The following is a 19,858-nucleotide window of genomic DNA, read 5'->3' as shown; positions in this document are numbered from 1 at the left end:
CGGTGCAAGGACATAGCGAGGGCTCCGAGATAAGTGGGATTGGAATGGGGTTGGGTCCGGGGGCAAAGCCCCCACTGACCAAGCTCTGGTCTTGGGAAGGCAGGGGCGGGGTCTCCCACGGTGGCCCTCTCCTCCCGCACCTGCTGCCCCCAACCCCTGTGTCTCCCGGGCAGGTGGGAAGGGAGAGCCCCTGCTCTGCTCAGCGGTCGTTGGGCTGCCTTTTTCTCTCCTTTAGCGGTAACAATGGGTGGAACCTGGGTTTGCAAAACCCTTTCTGCTGGTTGACTTAAATTTCGCTTTCTGCTTTCAGCTTCCTCTTCCAAGAACAGAGTGCGGCTCCTGGGCCAGGTCAGAGGGTGGGAGGGGCACAGGACCGAGCATGGCCGGAGCTTCCGATTATTAAACACACGCCGCGTCCCAGCGCTGAGCTGAAGGCGCTATCCTCGATATGTCACTTAACCCTCACAGGCACTCACCGCCCAGGCCCCGTGAGTGCCCCCATGCGAAGACAGGGACGCGGAGACTCAGAGCGCGGTGCGCCAGGGTCTGGACCCGAGGATGAAGCACAGGCAGGATCTGACTCCAGGCCTTCGCCCATCCCTGCGGCCCGGCTCCTGCAGTCTGTGAAACCCTGATGACTTCAGGAAAACCCTCGGGGCCTCAGCCTGGCAGAACGGAGCAAACTGGGCTCAGGGATGCTCAGCTGGGCGGCGCCTGTCCCACGGGATCCCTGCGGGGCCCGCCAGCTAGCACCCTGGGCGGCACAGCTGCTCAGAGCAAGGAAGCAGGCATCCGGGCAGGGCCTGACCGTGGGTCCCCGGTGGGTGGGCCTTTCTGCTGGAGGCTCACCGGCTCCACGCCCCGCCGGCCGCTGCTCTGGCCCATGGGGAGGACAGTGACGTGTTTGCTAAGGCACCCGATGGGGGGTGGGGGGGGGGCGGTAACCACACCCAAGGAAGCGGTCATTTTTCCTTGACACCGGCGTCATCTAGTATGTGTCCGAGGCCGACCCCGACCGTTGAGGACTCCTGTCTGAGTAGGGCTCCTGGAGCAGCACCTGTGGGTTTGGGTCAAGAGAGGACCCTGGACCTGTCGGTCACCTTGCAGATCTGCTGGGATCCCGAGAGAAGCCCCAGCTCTGAGCTTCTCTTGCCCCCTCTCCTGCCGCACGGCAGAGGCTCAGCCTGGGTCCCCAGTGGCAAGGGCTCTGAGAAGGGCAGGGCCCAGTCGCTGGGGGTCCTGGCTGGTCCTCCAAGGACTAGTGCAAGTGCCTCGACGTTGCCGGGCCTGCGGGGTCTCCCTGCTCGGTGAGGGAGCGCACGGTGGGGCGGGTCAGCATCTCCGGCGGCTCGCAGCACCCGACACTCGGCTCTGGCCCCTGCCCCCTCCATTGCTCGTTTAGGGTGGGATGCTCGGCCTTCTGCCACTGCCACATGCACCCCCCTTCAGCCCAGCTCCCCGCCAAGCGCCAGCCCCTTGGGGGTCCCCGACGAATTGGAGATCCGCATCTGGGCCACACCCACCGTCACTGGGGGGCTCAGCACCGCTGGGCTTCCCTGGAAGGTATGGCTCAGAGCCCCAGGTGTGTCAGGGGATGCTGATGCTACCGGGACAGAGGGCACAGGTGGGAGCAACTGTCCTTCATGATGTCCCCCCGCCCGCCCCAGAGAGCAAGTCTGGACCAGATGTCCCCAGTTCCTCTGAATAAAGCCCACATTCGGCCTCAGGATGGGGACTGCGCCATGGACACATATGCTGGTCCCAGATCTGTCCCTACCCTAGGGCCCCTAGGCTTGGGATGCCCCCGGGACCACTGCTCACTGCCTCCCAGGTAGCTAAGACCTTCTGGTCCCTTAGGACCGCGCTCGGGTCCTGCCCTCTGCAGGGAGCTTTTGCTCCCTCTTCCACAGGCCTGGCCGGTCTTCTGCATCGAGCTCGGTGAGGGATACGCCACTGGCCTCCCCTTGCCGCGCGGGCCCTGGTGAGCAGCAGGATCTCCATATGTGCCCGTGGAGTGAGTCGCCAGCCAAGACAGCGCTTCTGGGAGCTGAACGCCGGGGCAGGGAGGTAGGGGACTTCGGGGCCGTGGATGAATTTCGGGGAAGAAGCCCAAACCAGCTCCGGAGGGGCTCCTGCGTAAGGACGAGGGGAGCCTGGAGACTGAGGAGACCCTGACCCCATTAGTTTCTGCTCCCAGCTCTGGCTGTGTGCCCCGGGGGAAAGCCCGCGCCTCCTGGAGAGCTGAGAAGGCTGGGCCACGCTGACACCTGCGTTTGCGGCACTGGGTAGGGGGAAGGTGCGCCTCACCCCATTCAAGCCTCCTCGTCATCCTTGGGTTCACAGATGAGAAAACGGGGGGTCATGGAAATGGTGTCCCCTGCCCAAGGGCACACGGCTGGTGGGAGGCAGAACTGGGGACCGGGTCTGGGCATGGGGGGCTTTTTCGGAAAGGCTGGCTGCCTTGGGCATCTCAGAGGGTCGGACAAGCACCTGGTCCATCACTGGCAGCCAGCAGGGGTCCTGCAGCCCGGGCCTGGGGAGAGGTAGGGGGCGCTCGGCCCGATGTCCCCTGTGGGGGCGGTGGCTATCTGCGAGCAGTTCAGGGCAGAGCATCAGCAATCAGGCGGGCTCCCAGGAGGAGGTAGGGTGGGGAGCCAGCTCCCTGTCACAGAGAGCCCAGCTCTCGTAGAACAGAAAACCAACTTCTCTGACCCCAGGGCCGTCTTCTGCCCTCCAAACCGGCAGCTTCACAAACTATTAGCTCCCGAACCTGCTCCAGGCCTGTAAATCCCTCCCTCAGAGCACCCCCAGTATCGCCTGGGAAGCTGGGGAGCCCAGAACCCCGGCCCCAGCCAGACCTACTGATCAGGAACCCGGGCTTTAACGAGGCCCCCAGGGGAGTGACAGACTGGCCCAGGCGGCCCACCACCCAGCCCCACCCAAGCCCAAATACGGGAGTGTCCCCGGGGGGTGGGCCCAGGACCAGGTCTGTTGGGTCGGGAAAGCAGACACCTGTGAATGCCCTGAGCCACCTGCCACGCTGGGAGCGCCACCCCCCGGGGGCCCGGGCAGCACTGGGAGTGTCCCCTCCGGGAGCCCAGGAGGGGCTGGGCCCTGATGCAGGCTCCACCGCGTGGCCCTCCCTGGTCCGGGAGCTCCAGGTAGCTGTCTCCATTCTGTAGGGCTGGACATCCCCATCACGGCGAAGCGTGGCTCTGTGGCCCAGGTGAGACCCCCGCCTCTGCTTGATTTCCTCCTCTATAGCCAACCTCCCTCAAATCCTGCTCCTTAGCTCCCAAGACACCTGCCGCCTCCATCGTGCCCTTTGGCGTCCCCTCGCCCAGGCCGCCCTCCACATCTCATCTGAGCCCCCGTGGCTGATGCCGTCTGTTCTGTTAGGGAGCCCTCGCCACGGTCACCCAAGGCCCGGCTGGGATGTCTCCTCCTCCGGGCAGCCTGCACTCGTGCCAGTGGGGGGCGGGCCTCTCCCCTAATCCTGGTGTGCCTGGGAGCCAGAAAGACCTGGGTGTGAATCCAGACTCTCCTCCTTCGTGGCAGGGTCTCTCATCTTTAAAACAGGATGTTCACGCTGGTCTCCAGCCCCCCACCCTCCTTCCTCTCCCCGCCTCCTTTCTGCAAGCATCCCCTGAGTGCCGGCTGTGTGCCAGGCACTGCCCAGGGCCCGGGAGCAGGACTGTCAGGACATGTGCACACCCGACCCCGAGCTTTGAATGCTGCCGCGGTCTGCGGGGGATGGCGGCTTCGATGGAGCCTGCACTGACCTGCTGTCCTTTCCTCTCGGTTCGGAAGCCCGTGGCTTCTCTCTTCTCAGGCTGCGGGCTCTGGGGCCCAGGCGCCTCAGCATCCAGCTCAGGGTCTGGAGAGCCCGGGGCACTTTGAAGAGTCTACTAACAGGTATTATTTTTTGATGATTTTTAACGAGACAAGGCCCCACGTGCAGACGGCGCTGGGTTGTTTTCCTGCTGTGTCTCATGTCTGTGCATTCGGAGCCGTGGTTTTTCTCTGTAGGCACCCCCGCGCTCCAGCCAAGTAGCCCCCCCGGAACCCAGGCCTGCGCATGACTCTCCTGGTCCGGGCCCCAAGCATCTGGGTGTTCCCGGCCCTCCGAGCTTGCCCCTGATTTCTTTCCTCACCGTGGCATTCACTGTCCCCGCCGTGCTTCTTAAACCCGTCTGGCTAGAGGTTTGTTCCCTGGGCCTCCCAACCACACGCTACATGGTCTTGCCTCTGGGACCCTGGTGGTATTCCATGGGCCCCGAACTCCCTTCCAGTTCTGCTTATTAAAATCTCTGGCTATTGGTTGGCATGCTCCTTGAGCAAGGCTTTCCTGCCCTCCAGATCCTGGGTATGGCTCTCTCTTCTGGGATCTCCTAGCATTCATTGTCTATACTATGTCCTTGGCATTTATAGCTTATCAACAATTCAACAGCAAATATTTATTAAGCTCCTGTTGCATCCTGGTTTCTGCTCTGGGTCCCTGCATTTGAAACAGTAAGTGCAAAGGCCCAGAGGCAGAAAAAGCAAGGCGGGCTCTGGGAGCTGGTGCATCAGAAATGGCATGGTGCCAGGGTGGGTGGTCGGCGGGGTCTGTCTGCCCCTGAACAGCCTTCACGGAGCTCTGGGGCTCATCGTTCTGCCTGCTGCAGTTTGGTGCCTTTTCCTTCCTGAAATGCTTTCTAGATCGTTCATCATCACCTTGGGAGATGCACCAAGTCTACCTGAGGTCAGAGAGAGAAACATCAGAAAGGATTCCTGAGAACACTGCTCACGGCCACACGGGTCCAGGAAAAGTTCCCGCTCCCAGCTCGTAGAGGAGACGTTTGTAACATAGAGGGGCTGGACTGAGTGATGCTAAGAAAAAAAGGAAAAAAAAAAAAAAAAAAGCCAGAGCTGGAAGAATCAAACCATTTCCAAATAACAGCCACAGCCCAGAACATGGCTGGCAGAGAGGCATAGGGCGAAACCGGCCACGTCTGGCATCCAGTGGAAAGTTACCTGGGATGGGAGGAAACCCACAGAAAAATCCATAATGAGGAGAAAAGTCAGTCCCTCGGGACTAACCCGGAAATGGCACAGACGATGCCTTTAGGAGGCAAGGACGGTAAAATAGCTCTGACGGCTGTCACTGCCGTGGTCCGAGCGCGGGAGGAGGAACTGGGTGCATCAGGTAGAAACGCAGATGACATTAGAAAGAACCAAACCAAATTTCCAGAGATTATAAAAAGCTTCATCCCCCAATGACAAACACCGGATGGGATTAACGTCAGATTAGATGCCGCGGAGGAAGCGGGCTTGGGGACGTGGGGAGAAACCGCCAAAGTGAAACCGCACTGGGACAGACCCTGAGCGAGGGAGCAGGGCTGCGGGAGGTGAGGGGCGCACCCGCGGGACCCGCACCCCCACGCGGAGGTGCGCGGACAGACGGCCCGTGAGCAGAAACGCCGGCTGGAACTCAGGTCCGAAAACCTCCACGCACCAGAAACACCGGGGGCACAGAGGGGCCGCTCTGAGCAAACTGTTCAGAACCGGTCATGACCTGGACATCGAAGGAAGAGACTAGGACCCCTTGAGCGACAGAACGGGAGCACCGTGCGGATGTCGCGGCGAGGGCGGTGGGGCCAGGAGACAGCAGGCGACGGCGGTCAAGTAGGGAAAACGCACCGACCCAGAATCTTCGGTACAGCAAAGATCTTTCCGAAATTAAGGCGAAATAAAGAGCAGCATGAGTACCTCTCCTCTTCCTGCCTCCCAAGTCCCGGGGGCAGGGTCACAGCCCGGCTCCTGGCCAGAGCATGCCCTCTGGGTCTATTGCTGGAAGATTCTTTTTTTTTTTTTTAAGGTTTTACTTATTTGACAGAGAGAGATCTCAAGTAGGCAGAGAAGCAGGCAGAGAGAGAAGAGGAAGCAGGCTCCCTGCTGAGCAGAGAGCCCGACACGGGGCTAGATCCCACGATCCTGAGATCATGACCTGAGCCGAAGGCAGAGGCTTTAACCAACTGAGCCACCCAGGCGCCCCTATTGCTGGAAGATTCTTAATTTCTCATTGCGTCTGGGTCTCTCGCAGTCCAACCTGAGCGTGGACTGGGGAGTCCTGGGGGAAAGACTCTGTTCGCGGGGACTGGGTGGAATCTGGCTTATGTCTGGGTAAGCCTGGGTGGAGGACGCATCAGCCCTTCGAGGGCTCCCCCCACAGGGGACCCCAACGTCCCGGCCCCGCAGAGTGGGCACGGGAGGCACGAGGCACGTTCTGTAGGACGACCTGTGCCTTGTATTCACCTCCCCTATCCCCACAGGAGCGCAAGAGCCCAGGGGACAGGGGAGGTCTTTGAAAACAGTAAACCAAACACACACACACACACACACACACACACACACACACGTGCTCTGGCGGTTCACAAGGTTCCCGCGGTTTCCACGGGCGCCGTTGTAAGCTGCGTGCACTGAGGGAGGGAGGTGAGCTCTGCTTAACCCAACCGGCTGGGGCGCCTGGACCTGGCTGCTGCACGGGGGAGAGGGAGCGAGCTGGAGCTGTCCGCCCTCTCCCGCGCTCCCCGTGACCCCCGCCCCCTGCGTCTTGACAGCTGCCTGCTGGTTAAGACGAATCTTCAGGTACAGCGTCAACCCCGAACACAGCCCCCTGAGTTAGGAAGACAGAAGTCCTCATCCTTACTCACGGGGGGGGTCCCCCAGGGAAGGGGGGCGGTGGGGCGAACGGCTGGGCTGTGGCCCCGCTTGTCCAACTTCCAGGGCTCCCTCCTGTGTCACCACCGCGGCGACCCTGTGCCTGTTAGCTGCCCCGACATTCCTGCCGCAGCCAGGCCGGCCCAGAGCCAATGGTGGGGGCACGGTCACCTCCTCCTCCCAGGGCTGTGTGCACGCGTGCATGTGTGCGTGTATATCGTTAACCTCTAAGACACGAGAGCAAAGCGTGTGCCCTGGAAATAGCGCATGCAGCATGGAACGGCCATTCGGACTTACCGATGTTTGTGCCGTCGCTTGCCTACGTTGAACTGCAGTTCTCGCTGCGCTTGGGTGAATACACACGTGTGTATGTGCGTACGCGGTACGTGTGCGTAGGCAAGCGTGTGTGAACAACAGAGGAGCCCAGGCAAAGGTGAGCTGAGCGACCTGGCGGTCCCAGAGGGACTGGCTGCACAGTGCAGCAGCTCGGGGGTGCACTGTGGGCTCCCACTGCCCCCTGGGCCCTCCCCTGGGGGTTCAGATGCCATCCAGGGGACCCGGCACCTACCAGGGAGACCCCTGGATCCCTGCCTTTGTCTGAGGTCAGCGCAGCTCATTCAAGGCAGCCCGCCTCCTCCCCCCCGCCGCCCCCCCCCCCCCAGTCCTGAGGCTCAAGGCAGGGTCTCGAGCCGGGTGGGGAGCCAAAGGCCTCCTGGAGCCTGGGAGGAGAGGCCAAGCCAAGGAGGTGGCAGGACGGGGTCCCAGAAACAGAGCCATGCGGCTCGGAGAGTCAGAACATCTGAATAATGACGCCTGTGATCTAAGGGTCCCCCGCTTTCCCCTTGAGACTGGGACTTTGGACGTGACCTGGTCTAATCTCCTGTGCAATGAACCCTGACGAGATCTCCCTTTGGAAATTACAGTTATCCAAGACGGCCAAGCCGAGCGGCTGGACACACCCTTAGGGAAGGGGGGGGCACCACCTCTGGCTCCTGGCCACATTCCAGGCTTTTCTCTCCTCCCTGGGGGTCACCTCAAGTTCTCTCTAAATACAAGCCACGAGGGCCCCCAGAGGGCCCACTTGCGTACAAACCTGCCATCCTGGGGGCAGAGGCTTCCAGGGGTGGCCGTCAACCCTCCACCCAGCACCCTCCCGCCTTGTCCTGCTCATCAGACGCAGTTGGGCCCTGGGCCGGGAGCACAGACCTGCCTCGGGCCCCTACACTGGGCTCTGCCGCTACCAGTAATTCAGCGGCTCCTCTGGAAACTTCTTGGGGGCCGGTCTGCCACCGCAGCGGTCTTTGGTGGCCCGGGCTCCAGCCAAGACCCTGCCTGGAGCAAATCTGTTTCATATCAACTTCCCCTTCGTAAGAAAACTGGGCTCAGCCATTTCTCAGGGAGTGTAGGCGTATTGTTGAAAGAGAGCGTCTCGCAGATTAAGTGGTGGGTTTTTGTTTTTGTTGTTTTTTTTTTTGTTAAACCAGTAGTTGTTGTCGGTGAAAAATGGCAGCATTAACCTCAGAGGCCTGGCCGGGAGCTGAGGCCTGACCGAGGGAGACCCGCCAGCCCCAGGATGGCCCCCGCCACGACATTCCTGCCGCTGGAAAATGCCAGGCGCTGCCCGGAGCAGACCCTGCTGACTCCCCGTAGGTCAGCTGGCCGTGCTCCCGCCACGGGGGCTTACTTCCGTTTCTGGAACGTTCTGAGTCCCTTCCTCCCTGAGGAGGTTCTGCGTGTTTGGAGGGCGCTCCTGATGGGAAAAGAGATGTCATCTGTGGCTGTAAAGGTGGGGGGGGGTCTCGGTCCAGGGGGAGGCCAGGCAGAAGCCGCTCTAGCCCCTGGCAGACGAGGCTGGGCCTCAGAACAGCACAAAACTTCCAGCTGTCCAGCAATTATCTACCGACTGCCCCTATCTCTGTGCCAGGTGCCCCAACAGCACCAACAGGTATCCAACCCCGGAGGCTCCCTGTCCCGGGTGCAGAGGGAGACCAGTCGGGAACCCCACGGAGCCAGTGTAACAGCGGGTCCAAGGGTGCGTGTCATGGGGCTGACCTCTAGGGAAGGTGACGAGGGGTCAGGGACTAGATATACCCTGAAGCATGCCAGGGCTGCTGAGACCCGCACTAGCCAGGAGAGGTGGGCCAGGCCGAGAGGGCAGTAAGCAGGAGGACCCCAAGGGAGGAAGGTTCTGGGCTTGTTCCAGAGCGAGCAGTGAGCCGACAGGCAGGAGCATCGCGGGGCCACTGAGGAAGCTGGGGCTAGCAGGGGCCGAGGCAGGCAGGGCCCTCTGGGCTGCAGCTGGGGTCCGGGCTCCGCCCTCGGCTGGGACGTGATGGAAACAGGGTACTGATCCCCCGCTGCACACGACAGTGGGGAACCTGAGATCCACCACGGGAGTCATGCAACAGGCCCTGCTGCCCCCTGTGCCCAGAGACCCCAGAATCTAGCACTGGGCTCCTTCCATCACTCTCCTACGGGGTGACGAAGAACCCTCACCTCCACCCCTGCAGGAGGGGCACAACGGACCAGGGAAGCAGGATGCAGAGTGGCTCAACAATGCCTCTCGGCTCACCAGCTGGCAGGAGCCTGTGTTGGGAGCTGGCTGAGCTGTGGGGTCCTAACCCCTTGTGCCCGTCCGAACAACCTGTGCGTTCTGCAGCCTTGCTGGCCCCCACCCACCTGCTCCCACGCCTCCCTCTTGCCCCTGCCCCCAGGTCTCACGGTCAACGGTGGGGAGAATTCCGGAGAGAAGAGACGAGGGTACGCGGAGAAAAACAAGACGGCCAGTGACAATAAAAACCTACCACGAAAGTGATTATATAAGACGCTGCACCGTAAACCCAAAATTTCCTTTTTGAAATAGAAATCTGTTTGGTAATTAGAGGAAACGCTCGTGTGGGAAGTTCCACGAAGGTAAAATTAAAGTTGACTGTATTTTTAATTTTGTAAATGTGTTCGCACTGAGCCAGGAGCCTTCTGTATAATGAATGTTTTAACCAAACAAACTCTAAACACAGGTAAATACCAGAAGCTTGAAATTTGACAATGTTACGAAGAAGTTGCTGTTTTTCTGCAAAACACGAGACTTTTGCGCTGTCCTCCTTCGAACCAAAATTGGTCCGTCATATCCCGGACTGAGCCCTCGCAAAGCCATTGCTGGTTTCACAAAGTATCCAGCGGAGACTCTGACTGCAACAGACACACAGGTCGCGGCCCTAAATGTGGGTCCTTCCTGAGCCAGTGGGGTCTGCTGGGCTCTGGGAGCAGTGGGGGGGAATGTGTTGCAGAGAAAGGGGGTCCGACTCGGCAACTGCCTTGGAATCTGAGAAATGAGCATCGTTGCATTAGGAAGGTTCCCGAAGGTCATGAGGACGTGCATTTGCCAACCACAAATGGAAGAACTGGGAAAACAGGGAGTAAGTGTGACATCCAGACACCGCGAGGTGTGCCCCCCCACAAGTGTCAGGGACACAGTAATGATGCTTCCCAGCCTCCACCCATGCCCTGGGACACACACTCCTGAGCTCCCAGCAGCCCCCGTTCCCGCTCCCAGCGGTCTGGCAAAATAACCGCAGCCAACGCTAGCGGGACGCACGGGCGGGAAGCACAAAGCCAAAGCTGGGCTGGCACTCTGGAGTTGAGACAGGGCCATGGGGAGGGGACTCCCGCTCTGCCTTGGGTCCCTCCCTCGTCTGCAGCACAGGGAAGGTGCAGAGCCTTTTCGAGCCTGAGCAGAGAGGCCAGATGATGAGAGTGGGTGATGCATGGGAAAGGCGACCTCAATCACAACAGATTTGAGGCTCAAAGCTGATGAGACCACTGGGAAGTGGCCAGCTGGTCCCCTCCAACCCTCGTACAGGGTGGATTGTTGGAGGATCTTCTGTGAGTCACTGGGTATCTTCTGCGAGTCACTGATTACCAGCCCAGGTCAATAGAGCAGCGTCTCACATCCCAGTGACGGCAGAAACGCCCCACCTCTCCAGCACTCCATGCTCCTCCCTGCTGGCTTAGCTCAAGTTCCACCTCCAGGAAGCCCTCCCTGACTGCACCGTCTGGCCCATGGGGTATCTTCCTCCGAATCTGGGGGTGCCTGCTGCCGCACACCCATGTTACAATCCATCATTCCCGGGCCCTGCTGTCTCGTTCTGCTCACAAGTGCACACTCCCTCAGACCCCTTCCGCCACCAAATCCTCTCCTGTTGGGATCACACCCGGGAACAAGTGAATGACACCATCCAGCACCCACAAAAACGCAGGCAAACCACAGGCCGGCTCGCTAACGTGGGGCCAGGTGAACGGACGAGAAGGTGGGCGCTGACGCCCGAGAGGGTCTGGATCGACCACTAAAACGGCAAGGGATGGACACACGCAGACCAGCCCCAGGAAGACGTGGGGTGGGGGGTTGGAGCGCAGCGGTCGGGGGCCTGGTCACCGCCGGGACGGCCGCAGCTTTTCCTTCGTGAAAAAACAAGGAATGCAGGGTTTGATTTTTTCTTTTCGAGCTCGCATAAATGGATTTTATCTAAAACTCCCTTTAGGGTATTAAAATGTACTCCAGAGCAGCTGGAGACCTAAGCGGCTTGGAGGAGGCCGTCACCTGCGGCAGCTTTCTGCAGGTGGCGTCGGTTTTCTGTTTCGGTGAGCAGCGTGTTTTCCAGAACAGTGTGTCTCAAACTTCACTGAGCACAGAAATCGCCCGGGAGCCTGCTAGGGCAGAAGGTCCGGGGGGGTCTGAGAGTCTGCGGGGACAACAGCTCCCGGGGACGCCGACGCCACTGCATCGGATGGCTCCGAGTGCAGCTCCTATGGGACACGCCACGAAGTGCACCGGAGGAGGGTAAACAACGGAAGGGACGACGATAAGAGGGGGGGCTGTTCTCCAAGGATCCAGGCCAGCAGAGGCCCCACCGGCCGGCGCCAGCCTGGGGGAGCCCTGAAGGGCCATCTCTGCCATTGCTGTTGCTTTGCAGAAACGGTGGATCTGATCGGGAAGAACCCAGAGCCTGGTGGTAGACAGGGAGCCGGGGCGGGAAACAAGCACCCGGTGGGGCTTCCCCGGGGGTGGACCAGGCCTGGAAGAGAGGTTTCCGCGGGGCGCAGCATGCCCGGACCACCCTCCCCAGTCGTCCCGCTGAGTCCTGATCTGGCGCACGCTATAGATGTTAATATCATCACTGCAGAACCCAAGGCCCAGAGAAGCTAAGTCACTTCCCCCGAGACACACAGCTTGGGGAGAAACATAGCTCTGGCCAGCCCCGGTGGCCGGTGCTCTCACGCACTCCACCTCCACCTCTCTACCAACCTGTTCTCGTGGCCAGGGAACGTGGCAGATGAGGCTCCGCCCTGGGAGCCTGGCCAGCCTCCACGTGGGCCTCCCGACTGGCCCAGGCTCCGCCCACCTCTGCCACCTGGGAAAGCTGAGTGCAGGGGTCTAATGACCGGCTGGGCACCACCTGGGCCCCACCGCGGGAAAGCCCCCCGAGACAGGTGGGCCATTGCAGAGGACAGGCCGTACCACCCAGCCAGGCTGTGCCAGGACTTCTGACGCTGTGCTGCTGCTGGAACAGAACAGCCCCCTCGGGGTTCCGGGACCCCACCCCGTGCAGAACGGTGCTTGCTCTAGGGCCACTGTTTGCTCAGTCCCCAGCCCCTCCCACCACCCAGTGTGCATCCAAGTGCCTCTGCCTGGGTTGGATGGTCATGGCTTCCCACTTCTCACTCTCCCAGTCCGGGCCGCCATCGTTTCGCTCCCGACTGGAGGCCGTGGTCTCCTCAGAGCCTTCCTGCCTCCAGCTTCGCTCTCTCCAAGCAACCCCTCACACCGCAGCCTAAGAACGTTCTCTCGAGGCCGGATCTGGCCGTGTCCCTCCCAGGCTCGCGATGCCTGTGGTTTCTGGGGACCCTCTGAAGAGAGCCACCCCCAGAGCAGAGCTTCCAAGCCTTGCCTGCTCTAACCTCCCCCTCGCTGCCCCGCTCCAGAGGCCCCAGGGCTCTCACCAGGATGATTTTTTTCATCCTGCAAGGCCCCCTGGGAAGTAGGGGCCACGGTCCCCATTTCACAGCACAGCCCAGGAAGCAGCAATGCCAGACTCAGAAACGAACCTCAGTGTGAGTTCAGGGCTCTTGCCGCAGCCCAGTCTCACCCTGGGCCAAGGTGGTCAGTGCCCCTAGAATTCTTCCTGCAGCCCCCACCCTCCTCAGACAGCCCCCAGCCAGGCGGGCTGGGCCAAGCATGGGGGAGGAATCCCCAGCTTGAGCCTGTTCAGGGAGGGGACCTCATTCCCAAAGGAACAAAGAGCTCTGAAAAGAGAAACCAGCGCGCCCGCAGCCAGGAGCCGGCGGAAGGAGAGGAGGAAACACGGGAGGGGCCGGGCTTGTCAAATCCCCTCTGGAGCAAAGCCAAAGGGATCGAGACCCCGCAAGGAAAGCCAGTGCCAGGAGGAGAGCAAAGCCAGGCTGAGAAGCGCCGGTCGCCCTGGCCCCCCTGGAGCAGACTGGGAAGAGATGCGGGGCATCCAACACCTCGGGCAGGCCGTTTCTCAGTGGCCGCTGTGTGCTGGGGGGAAGCCAGGGGACCCTCAGTTCTGCATACGAGGAGGCTGAGCGATCTGCCCAAGACAACCCCAAATTCACTCTCCACCTCCCCCAAATAAAGTGCCTCTTACTGACGGACAGACACAGACTTGCTTACTGGGGAGACAGAGGCAGGGCCGGGAGCTCCAGGAGGACAGGACAGGGGCCCTGTGGCCACTGGGCCTTGCCTCTTGCCCAGAGTCAGACGCAATTGACAGACAGACAGGTAATAATTCTCTCCCGCAGCCCTGCCTGCTCCCTCAGCCCTCCTGAGCTCCGTCATTATGCCTCACGGGATTTTGCTGCCTCCAATCTGTAGAGCAGGCCTGGAGGCCTCCCTGTGGGAGGCAGGTCCCTGCTGTATAACTTCCAGCCGGCCGGGCCATATGGCTCCCCCAGCACCAGCACCAGCACTCGGCGATTTAGAGCCGGCGCCCAAACAGGCAATGCTGCAGGGAATCGCTGGAGTAGGGGCCTCGGGCTCAGGTTGGCCCCAAGAGTTCAGGACCCTCTGAGCTCCCTCCACACTGCAGCTCCTCCCAGGCTTACCGCTCAGGCCAGGGCTCTGAAGAACAGAGTGGTTGCAGCCCCTCAGGGTCATAACACGAGCCACGCCGTCATTTCACAGCTGAGACTATGAGGGAGAGTGACTTGTCCAAGGTCACCTGGAAAGGTGGACAGAACTGGGCAGATCAGCCTTGGCTTCTCCGGCTGTGCCCACCCTTTCCCCCGAGTGTCCTTACTCATGTCTGATGACCGTGCTGCTGTACGCAATGCGTGTCTGGGAACCTGAAGCCTCGGAGGCTGGGAGGGGCTCTGTGGTAGGCGCCCTGCTCGCTCCCCTGGAGAGGCCGGGCTGGAGAAGCTGCGACACTTCTGTAGGCCAGGCTCTCGGCAGAGAGTGACAGGGAGCTCCAGAAAGACCAGCCGATGCTCCCCAGAGCTCCCCACGCACCCATCCCCCTGCACCCCCGGGCGCGGAGGCTGAGAGAGCCTGCGGGTCCTTCCCAGACCCCCAAGCCAGTCAGGAGGCCAATTCCAAGCTTTCCGAGTAAGTCCCGACCGGTGAGCCCCACTGGAAACTCAAGTGGCAGGGAGACCAGAAGTCAGGAGGACCCAGGGCACAAGGATCACCCTGTTTTTTTCACCCTGTCATGCAGGCGCCCCACAGCCATTCCCAAATGGAAAAATGAACGAACCCCACATTGCCTGAGTCCCAGCCTCGGGAGCAAGACGAATTTGTCACAAGTTCCCAGCACCTGAGCTCCCGAGGAAGCTTGTTAAGTGCACAAAAGGCTGAAGTCAACCCCTCCCCGGGCCCAGGGAGGCCAGCACCAGCTGCGTTGGGAAGAAGAGCTCTGGGCACCTGGGCTCTGTGCTCAGTGCCGGTGGCAGAGGGGCATGGAGGCTGTCCTAGCAAGCGGGAAATTTCTGGGGTTGGAAGTTCTCAAGGTGTCTGGAAACGCGCTCCCCCCACTCCCCAACCGAGAGCCTGTCCTGGCGTGAGTTGAGAAGAATGCTGGGGGAAGGCTGGCAGATTGTCCCCTCAGGCTCTCCGGAGGTCCAGCATCCTGAGGAATGTGAAAACAGGGCATGCGGGGGCTAAGGCCTCTGGAACAGTCCCTTATCCTCGAGAAGGGTCAGTGAACTTGACCTTTGAGATTCTTGTCACCGAGTCATGGGCACTGGCATGAGATGTACCCTGGCAGGACCATTAGTGGCCACGTGGTCCTTGGCTTTAGGAGCACTGGACACTGGGTGCGACAGACGGCAGAGCCAGGAGGGCGGACAGGCAATCCCTCCGGGGTCTGTGGGGTTTGGAAGGTCTTTTTACTCCTGGCTAGGAAAAGGCAAACGCCAGTCTGAGACTCCTCTCCCCCAGTCAGCTGAGACTTCAAACAGACAAAGGTACGTGTGAGGCCAGTGGCAGTGACAGGCGATGGGGGTTTCAGGTCAGCTCTACCGTTTACTGGCTGTGTGACCTTGGACAAGGGGCCAGATTTCCCTGAGCCTGTTTTCCCGTCTGTCAAATAGGGCCAATGCCCCTCTCTCACGGGTGCTGGGTGAATCGCATGAATGATTACTCGCAGGTCGGGTGCCCAGCAGGTGTCTGGTAGAAGGCAAAGCCTCAGCAAATGAAAGGTCTTAGTTCCCCGCAACAGAGAGAAGGGAGGCCAGGCTCCTCTCGGAAACTTTCTCTCCCCGATTTCCTTCGTGGCCAGGCCAAGACAGAACCCAGGCGTCCCTTGGCACAGTGGGTCCCCCACCTCCCTCGGGCCCTCGCTGCCCACCTGGGTCCCCGCTCACGGTCCACAGCCACCTCCCCGGAAGGGGCGCACTTCCAGGGCAGATGGAGATGGGACAGGTGGTGTGGCGGGGCTGCTGCGTGGGGCAGGGGCCTGGCTCCAGGCTGCCGGGCAGGCTGCAGGGGGTGTTCCAGCCGAGGGGGGCACCGAGTCGGGGCTTCCCTGGCTGCGTCCTTGGCGTCCTGGGCCCCCGCGCCCCGCGACCGCTCGGCCCTTACCTTGCACCATGGGAACGGCGCTGCCCCGGCCGGCCGAGGACTTGGGCGCACGTGACGGGGCGGTCCGGCGTCCGTCCCGGGCAGGGCGCAGCTACCGGCGGCCGCTCCTGCCCAGGCCACGGGCTTCGGCGCCTGCTGGGGCCGGGCGGGCGAGACTGGCGCTGGGGAGGCCCGGAGGCCCGGGGGAGACGACTGCGTGCTGGGGCTGCGGCCGCGGCTCGGGACGCGCAGGTTGGCTCCCTGCGAGCGGCACGCGCGGCTCCTTCCCAGTCCCCGGCGCGGGGCGCGCGCTGGCGGGAGGGCGCGCGCCCGAGCCGGCGGGGAGCGCGCCACCGGCTCCGCGCGCGCCGCCGTCGGGGGCGGCGGGGAGCGGTTCGGGAGCTGTCCCTGGTGCTGACGGCTCATCTGCCTGGAGCTGAGGCAGGGGCTGAGGCCCTGAGACCTCCCGCCGGCATGCGGGGCACCCTGGCCCCCGCCCCGCGCCCTGCGGCGGCTCCCGTTGCTCTTCACCTGCTTTCCGGCGCTCCCCGTTTCCACAGCGCCGGGATTGGGAGTCAGGCTGAAGCTGCTGCTGCTTACCCCACAGTGCGACCTTGGGGCAAGTTCTTCCCCGGGGAGGGGGAGTCTCTTTCTGGTTCTCATCTTTGAAATGAGCCATGCAGGTGCCTATACGGGTGGTCTAAGAATGCAGGGCAGGGACGTCCAGGGGCCTGACACACAGTGAGTGCGCAGCAAACGCTGGCCTTTATCAGGGTTTGTTTCCAATTCCTGGCGAACGACCGCCTGGCCAGGGAGAGAAAGGGCAGTGCTTGTCCCACTCTGGGTGGTGGGGTTAGGGTCTGCTAGATGCCTTTGGACCTCTCAGGGCATCCATAGAGGAAGGGAGCAGACGTCTTCCTTGGGACCACACAGCACAGAGTTGGGAGCAATGGCTGCACGTTGATGGAGAACAGACAGGGCCGGTTCCTTCCTGACACGAGGTCTCCCCACCCGAAAGGGGTCTCCAAGAGGCAGTGAGTGACCTCGGCCCCCGCAGGTAGATACTCAAGGGGAGGCTGAAGACACAGGGTCCCTGAGCTGGAAGACGTCTGGAATGAAATATTAGAGCATGTGAAGCTTTAAGAACCATGCCTCGCACACTGAAAACAGAGTAGAATATTTGCTTTTTTGACTCTGAAGTTCTTTGTAAGAAGCTGTATCCTGGTAGGAAGAACCGGTGACTTCACTCCCATTCTCGAGATGAGAATACTGAGGACATGTAGAGGGAATCAAGTGACCAGCCTGGAGTTCATTCCCACCTTATAGATGGGCTAAGGAGAGAAGGGGAAGCAACGTGCTCAGAGTCACGCCCCAGGACCGAAAGGGTGAGTCCTTACAGACCAACACATGTCCAGCCTACCCCCTCACCCTGTCAGGTCCCCTGGGCACAGTGACTGTCCAGCTTCCCAAAGCTGTTCAAGCCATCCTGACTCTGGAGAGTTTCCTTATAGCAAAGTGGGCAGGTACCTCATTCCACTTAACTAATGGAAAGAGCTGGCCTCTGCCCGTGAGTACCTCTGTCCCTTCCAAGCGGGATAATTAAACGTCACCTGCCTCATTTCCTAAGGGATCAGTGGCTGTTCTTGATTCACTAATTAACTGTGTGCGGTACCTGCTTCCACCAGGCACTAATTTCATGATAAACATCCCTCATCGTGGGCTCAGTACGTCCCAGACACAAGGCTGAATGCGTTGCCTGCACTGTCTCATTTAAATCTTCTCAACAATCCAGTGAGGCAGACGCTGGTAGTGCCCTCACTCTGTGGCGAGGATCGGAGGCTGGAGAGCTGCAGACCAGAGCGGGGCTGGACGAAATCCCAAACACGTGCTCCTTACACCCTCCGTCCGGATTTTTGATGTTCTCCCCAACCTAGGAAAAAATATGGGGACATTAATGGAAATTCCATATAAGGAGGCTGGGAGGGGCGGAGAGTGTGAGAGATGCAAACCAGCCAGCCAATCGGTGCCCTAGGAGTCAGCTTAGAAATCCTTTAAATTGACATTTTCTGTCAAAATCCCGATTAGGACAACCGAGCCACCTTTTTTTTTTTTTTTTTTAAATTTCAGGACTGCTTAGATCCTGGCAAACGTGTGCCAAGAATTTTAAAAGGAGCATCACTGCCAAATCCTCTTCACCAACCATCTCCAGGGCCCTTCTTCCCACGTCTGCCTTCCATGCACACGCTGCAGAATTCCCCAGCTGTGGTTTGGGCGGCTGCAGACCTCCGGAGCTCCTGACCCTGTGAGGCACTGATTTCTTTCCCATGCTCTGCAGAGGTGTGCTCCGGGGGCTTGTGACGATGTCCTCAGAGCCCGTTTTACTTAATCCAGGATGGAAAACACAATATATAAATTAGAGAGCCTCTTATTCTCACTTTACCGGTGGTCGCCGAGGCACGAAGGAGCTTACCTCTGGTCCCGGGGGGTGGCTGCATTGAACGGATTTCCTTCGGAGAACGATGTTCCAAGGTCATCACCGAACTCACTCTTCGTGTGACCGAACCATGGCCTGGTTTAAGGAAAAGCCCCATTTCCAAAAATAAAAGTGGGGGGAAAGTGAGGCGTCACTGGTCCGACTTGATGGAAACGGTCCACTGCCAGGTTTGCTTAAACAGCCCGTTCTCCTGGTGCAGGCGACAAAAGGATTTGAGCTACACATAGTTCTTTCAGGTTGGCCAAAAACAGTCCTGGGGGTGGGAGGAACGGCTCCGTGCCACGCCGCCCCTCCCCGGTGCTCCTTGCACACTACCATATGCTTTCTGTTCCATGGCAGCTTCTGTCGATGGCGGCTACCGTGGCCCCATCACCAGAATCTTTCCCAGCACAAGCTTCGTGGACGACACTCAGATCCAACAGATGGCTGAGTTGGTTAAAAAGCCCCAACCCATTTGAACACGTGTGGCTGTTTACAAGGGTTCATTTTCCATTGGGGCCAAATGGGGCTTTGTATGATCATCCCTGTGCTCTAAAGACAAGACCTTCATATCCATCCACTTTCTTGGGGGGCCAGGGTGGATAGCTTGGTGGGGAGGGGCCGTGACGGCCAATGCCCATTTCTCTCCGGGGCTCCGCACTCCCTGACTTGGCGTCTAGGAGTAAATCATGCCGGTGAGTGCGGGTGCGTGGCCTTCTGATCATAGCCGCACACGAAGATAGTGCCGTGTCGACTCAGACGGAGGAAATTACGTTCTTGGAGGAAAGGGGTATGCATGCCTCTGCTGCTTCTGCCCTGGGTCTCATCTGGTGGAGACGCAGGGGAGCCAAGTTCTTGTGGAGTAATGATTCAGCCCGGATATGAAGAACGGCCCAGAGCGTTTCCAATTCCCTTTCTGGGAATCCTCAAGAGGGAGTGAGTTCACCATCGCTAGTCGTGTCCAAGCAGCAGCTGGCTGTCCACTCGTGGCAGACGAGCTGGCTGGGCAGGCCCCCAGGGGACCCCTCCGGTCTAGGAAGTCCCTGAGGTTTCAGAAGGGGTGGCTGACGGCAGCTCAGTGGGGGTGCCCCGCTGCCCGGCCCCCATTTCATCTGCCCAGCGGCTCTCAGGCCACCAAAGGGGGTCCCATGTGGAGTCTTCCAAGTTCTTCTGTCCCCAAATAGGCACTGGGCCAAGTGACCCAAATGGCTGCTGTTTCCACCGGTACTTCTGGAAATTGCCGGTGCCTTTAGGCAATTACTAAATTAACCTTTGTTTGGTCTTTGAATTGTTTTCTTTCCCCGGTCTGCCCTCCTGGCCCTCCTGAGGGGTTTTGCCCTCGATCGAATGGGCTCTGTGTCACTTATATCACCGAACCTGCATCCACCCAATCCCAAAATGTCCATCCAGGCCAAGCCCATTTAGAGAGTAGATTTGGGGGGGGGCGGCTGAGCAACGCCATGACATTGTGATTATTTTTGATGTTGGCGAGGCGAGGTGCACTCACATTCCGGATCAAGGGCTTTGGGCTGGGTGCCTCTTGGGTGTGACGGGGAGAATAACAAGGCAGGCAGGAGAGGGCAAGAGGGCGAGGGTTAGACACCAAG

The 19,858-nt window shown here is 60.2% G+C and overlaps 1 protein-coding gene across 2 annotated transcripts in view; it reads right to left on the bottom strand.

The window, feature by feature from the left end:
• The window catches only part of FAM163B (family with sequence similarity 163 member B), a 28,161-nt gene extending 12,075 nt beyond the window's left edge, over nucleotides 1-16,086 (bottom strand). The window contains exons 1-2 of one of the 2 annotated variants that reach the window (XM_046022985.1): nucleotides 15,800-16,086; nucleotides 13,825-13,940 (exon numbers count right to left, since the gene is read on the bottom strand). The gene's annotated coding sequence lies outside the window, so the exon portion shown is untranslated. The remainder of the gene's footprint in view (nucleotides 1-13,824; nucleotides 13,941-15,799) is intronic. The other variant, XM_046022984.1, reaches the window with a different exon arrangement.
• Nucleotides 16,087-19,858: the final 3,772 nt, after the last annotated feature.

This window comes from Meles meles, chromosome 11 (assembly GCF_922984935.1).
Source record: "Meles meles chromosome 11, mMelMel3.1 paternal haplotype, whole genome shotgun sequence".
NCBI classification, from domain to species: domain Eukaryota; kingdom Metazoa; phylum Chordata; class Mammalia; order Carnivora; family Mustelidae; genus Meles; species Meles meles.
This window is presented reverse-complemented; position numbering and strand designations above follow the sequence as displayed.